This window comes from Oryctolagus cuniculus, chromosome 21, assembly GCF_051225735.1.
Source record: "Oryctolagus cuniculus isolate XC-2025 breed Fujian yellow rabbit chromosome 21, ASM5122573v1, whole genome shotgun sequence".
Lineage (NCBI taxonomy): Eukaryota > Metazoa > Chordata > Mammalia > Lagomorpha > Leporidae > Oryctolagus > Oryctolagus cuniculus.
Genome location: NC_142887.1, coordinates 38,183,367 through 38,188,886, shown reverse-complemented (window position 1 = coordinate 38,188,886; position 5,520 = coordinate 38,183,367). Strand labels below are relative to the sequence as shown.

The window sequence follows — 5,520 nt, the reverse complement described above, 5'->3', positions numbered from 1 at the left end:
AACTATTACTGACCTATTCAGTAAGATTTTAATGTATTTATTTTCTGTGTGTGTGTTTGTATTTCTAAATAAACTCTGCTGGGCTACTTAACATTAACATGTATTGCAGAATTCTTTCATCAGTTTTTACTTTTAAAAAGTTTCTCTTTCAGTTTTATGGGAGAGGGTAGAAGTTTCCTGCTATGTAACTGAAAGTTCATTCATTCATTAAAGTTAAAAATATTTGTTGCAAATTGGTAGAATACTATTAATTCTCATGTGATTTACATGAAACTAAATACATTCTCTATTTTGTTTTGCTTAAAATTTCTGCATGTGTGGACTTCTTTTTTCCTTCTTGCCCCAAATCCCTTTGTGTATTGGGATGGCAAATGGGTTTTACACTGGAGAAAACATGTTATTTTGGCAAAGAAGTACTTAGCCTTCCTGCTTCAAGTATTCAAATATTGCATTGGAAATCAGTATATTTGTTTACTGTACAAATGTCCTTCATACAATTTTGTAATCTTCTGGGATGGGAGAGGAAGCAGGAAATAGGAGGATTATGGGTGGGAGGGATGTTTTGGGGGAGGGGAAGCCACTGTAATCCAAAAGCTGTACTTTGGAAATTTATATTTATTAAAAAAATTAAACAATTTTGTAATCTTCATCTTCCTTTTTATTTCATCCTTTTTTTAAAAAAAATCATTTATTTTACTTGAAAATCAGAGTTACACAGAGAAGGAGAGAGAGAGAGCAGTCTTCCAACCGCTGGTTCACTCCCCATTTGGCCACAATGGCTGGAGCTCTGCCAATCCAAAGCCAGGAGCCAGCAGCTTCTTTTGGGTCTCCTATGCAGGTGCAGGAGCCCAAGGGCCTGGGCCATCCTCTACTGCTGGATAGTAAGTCTTACTTGCCTAAAAAGATGGATAGTAATTTGAGTAGCCAGGACTTGAACTGGCACCCAATTGGAATGTCAGCACTGCAAGCCACAGCTCTACTTGCTACTCCACAGCATCGGCCCCCTAAATTCTTATGAGTATTGCTACACGATTGGAATTTATAATTGATAATGCTGAACAATTGAAACTGTCTTATTTACAATTGTAGGACTGGATATGGCAGTTCTACTTGAAGTAAAGTATGTAGCCTGCTTATTGTATGATTTTCGGAAAAGCATGTATTTATATATAACAGCAGATCTGTTAATCATTTAAAAGTGAATTGTCATGATTACCCAGATGTAAAGAATGCAATATGTGCTAATGAGTTAGCAGTCACAGACATTTAGAATTAGAGGGATTTTAGAACTTTTTCAATACTGCAGTTTTTATGAAAAACTAATAATTTTTTTTATTTGACAGGTAGAGTTATATACAGTGAGAAATCAGAAAGGCCTTCCTTCCATTGGTTCAGTCCCCAGATGGCTGCCACAGTTGGAGCTGTGCCCATCCAAAGCCAGGAGTCAGGTGCTTTCTCCTGGTCTCCCATTCGGGTGCAGGGCCCAAGCACTTGGGCCATCCTCTACTGCCTTCCCGGGCCATAGCAGAAAGCTGGACTGAAAGAGGAGCAACCAGGACTAGAACACTTTGCCCATAAGGGATACCAGCACCACAGGTGGAGAATTAACCAAGTGAGCCACGGCGCTGGCCCCCGATAAATTTACTCTTAACAAAATATCAAAATATCTTATTTAGTATAAAGTTAGTAGTGAAAAGAGACTACCTTGTTGAACACAGAAATTTGAGATTATATTTCTTGGTATTAATTTGCATCTTAAGGCTTATTGCCTAGTTTATTTCAATATTTCAATCTAATATTACTAATAATATCTTGTACTTAGTGGTTCACTGTGTGCCAGACAATATTCTTTTGATTTTTTAAAAGATTTATTTATTTATTTATTTGGAAGTCCGAGTTACACAGATAGTGAACAAGAGGAAGAGAGAGAGTTCCTCCATCTGCTTTTTCACTCCCCAGATGACCTAAAAGGTCAGAGATATGCCAATCTGAAACCAGGAGCCAGGACCTCTTCAGGGTCTCCCATGCAGATTCAGGGGCCCAAGGACTTGGGCCAACTTCCTACTGCTCTCCCAGGCTATAGCAGACAGCTGAATGGAAAATGGAGCAGCCTGGACTTGAACCGGCCTCCATATGGGATGCCCCCACTGCATGCAGTGGCTTTACTAGCTACACCACAGCACTGGCCTCAAGACAATGCTCTAAAATGATGCATTAATTATTCCCAAATATTGAAAAGTGGCATGGTACACATTTGAATGTGTTGTTTTGTACTAGTTGTAGAAAGAGTTTAAAATATATTTAGATTTAAAAATGTAAGCTTTGATCTAAAGGTTTACTTTCCTTTAAGGTGCCTGTTTGGAAACTGAGAGATCATTGAAGTCTCAAGATAGAGTACAACTGATCTTATCCAAGCCTCCTTTATCACATGAGGATGCTAAATGCCAAGCCCAGAGAAGTAAAGTGAATTGTTCAAGGTCACATAGGTAAGTTGTGGCAGGGATAATTCTGTATTAGCATTAGGTATCCTGATACATAGGCCACTGTTCTGTCAATTTTGTACTCCTTCTGGAGTTAAAGATTCTAAGTTGTGGAAAATTGAATTTGGAAATTTAGTGGTTGCTATGTTGTTATGGTGAGAAATTTCTGTGTATAGCTATGAGTTGCTTAAATTTTATTCAATATATTTTTCTAGTATGTTTGCTATTTATTTGAAATGTATAACAAATAGCTTCATCTATTTGCCAAAAGAATTTTTTAAAGATTTATTTATATTATTTGAAAGTCAGAATTACACAGAGAGAGAAGGAGAGGCAGAGAGCGTGGTCTTCCATTCACTGGTTCACTCCACAGTTGGCCTCCATGGCTGCAGCTGTGCTGACTGGAAGGCAGGAACCAGGAGCCTCTTCCTGGTCTCCTATGCAGTTGCAGGGGCCCAAGGACTTGTACCATTTTATAGTGTTTCCCAGGCCATAGCAGAGAGCTGGATAGGAAGTGGAGCAGCCAGGTCTTGAACTGATGCCCCTATGGAATACCAGCACTGCAGGTGGCAGCCTCACCCACTATGCCACAGTGCCAGCCCTTGCCAAAAGAATTTATAGAAGCTATTCCATATATACACTTCACAATTATTTAGTTACTTGACATGAACTATCCCTGCATATTTGAAAATTTTGAATGGTATCACTTGGGTTTTAAGAATGTTATATTTTAGGTCTCTTAATATTTTTAGTGATGATGTTTTAAAGGCCCTTCCTGTTTTATGAAAAATGATAAGGATTTTGTTTTACAATGGCCATAGTATTACTACTTAAAGCAATAGATTAAATAACACTTTTAAACAAAGTCATTTAATACTAAATTCTAACACACTGGTATATTTTAAAGTGAGAAACTGGATTTCTTTCAGATATTCTAAAGAAGAATGATAATCAAAATTGAAGACATCTACAGTTTTTAATCACTTGTTTTAAATATTGGTCATAATGGTCCAATTTTGAGTTTAATTTTAATTAGCTTTTAAATGATTCAATATGTTTTATAGAAAAAATTCGGAGAACATAATTATATACTCAACCTCCCTCCCTTCTTTTTCCTTCTTTGTCATTTTTTTAGCTTATGAAATGACATTTTCAGTTTACATTACATTAAAAACGGTTGTTGAATCAAGGGACAAGTTTAACAGGCAAAAAGCAAAAAGATCATAATTTAGAGGGAATACAGACAATGGCTCTAAACAATATTTGAATATCACATCTAAACAATATTTGAATAAATTGATAAATATTTTAATTTCTCCTACTAAAATGCTCAAAGTCTTTAATTATTTATCAAATATTAGTGCAAAATTATGGATTTGAATGATCCCAAAAAGTGATGAATTTTTGTGTAATAAAGTCCAATTTTTGTCAAGGCTTTTTGACAGTCTCACAGAAAACTTATGTTTGTGAATGGGAAGAATAATACCAAAATATCCATACTACCAAAAGCAATTTGCAAATTCAATGCAATCCCAATCAACATACCAACGATGTTCTCAGAGCTAGAAAAAATGATGCTAAAATTCACATAGAAACATGAGAGATGCTTAACATCTAAAGCAATATTATAAAGCAAAAAAAAGCTGGAGACATCACACCATATTTTAAGACATATTACAGGGGTCAGCACTATGACAAAGCAGGTAAAGTCACCGTCTGCAGTGCTGGCATCTCATATGGGTGCCAGTATGTTTCCCAGCTGCTCCACTTCTTATACCCCTCTCTGGTATAGCCTGAGAAAAAAGTAGAAAATGGCCAAAGTCTTTGGGCCCCTGCACCTGCATAGAGACCTGGAAGAAGCTCCTGACACTTGGATTCAGATCAACAGAGCTCCGGCCATTGTGGCCATTTGGGGAGTAAACCAGTGGATGGAAGACCTCTCTCTCTCTCTGCCTCTACCTCTCTGTAACTCTGCCTTTCAAATAAATATACTGCAAAAAAAAAAAAAAGAAGAAGAAGTGTTAGCACTGATATAATAACAGACACATAGTTCAATGGAAAAGACTTGGTAGCATAGAAATAAACCCAAATTTCTACCAGCAACTCATATTTAACAAAGGAACTAAAATGAACTGGAGAAAGAAGAATCTCTTTCACAAGTGGTGCAGAGGAACTTGATTATCCATATGTAGAAGCCTGAAAAGAGACTCCAACATCTCTTACACTATGTGAAAGTGAACTCACAGTGAATTAAAATGTAATCATAAGACCCAAACCCAAGTAAACATAGGGAAACTCTAAATATTGTCAACACACAATAGCTTTTGGGTAAGATTCCAATAGCAATAGTCACAAAAATAAAAACAGAGACATTTGAGTATATCCAACTAAGATACTTCTTCACAACAAAGTAAACATCAGAGTGTAGATACAATGAACAGATGGCAGGAAAAATTAAAACTCTGAATGTTTACAGATTTCCAGAACATTTACATGAATTGGAAAAACTCCAAAAAATACAGTGAAGAAACAGGCAAGGATCTGAACAGACATTTCTCAGAAGAAATGTAAATGGTCAAAACATGTGAATATGCCCGATGTCACTAGCCATTATGTAAATATAAATCAGAACACCATATCAGTCTCCAACACCTGTGGGAGAATACAACACTCAGGTGTTTGTGTGTGCAGCAAGTGGGTTTAGAGGACCCTGTTCACCTCTGGAGAGCAGAGTCTACAGGGAGGTAAAGAAACCTTACTGCGCAGGGGCATGCTAATCTTCTCTGTATCGTTCCAATTTTGTATATGTGCTGCCGAAGCGAGCACATGTGCTGCCGAAGCGAGAAAGAGATGAAAAGAATTTATCTCAACTAGCCACTAATATTCAAGAAACAAGGTCTTCAGGAAAGCCAACTCAACTGACATTTTCATGTCATTGTTAAATAAAGGAAAAATTATCTAGGTTCAGCAATACGTAGTTTATAAGAGAAAGACTACAGAGTAATTTCCTTGGCATAGAAATAACTTTGTCTTTTTTTTT

The 5,520-nt window shown here is 36.7% G+C and overlaps 1 pseudogene; it reads right to left on the bottom strand.

Annotated features, from left to right (window-relative positions):
• Positions 1-5,239: 5,239 nt before the first annotated feature.
• On the bottom strand, positions 5,240-5,306 carry LOC138848353 (U6 spliceosomal RNA; annotated as a pseudogene).
• Positions 5,307-5,520: the final 214 nt, after the last annotated feature.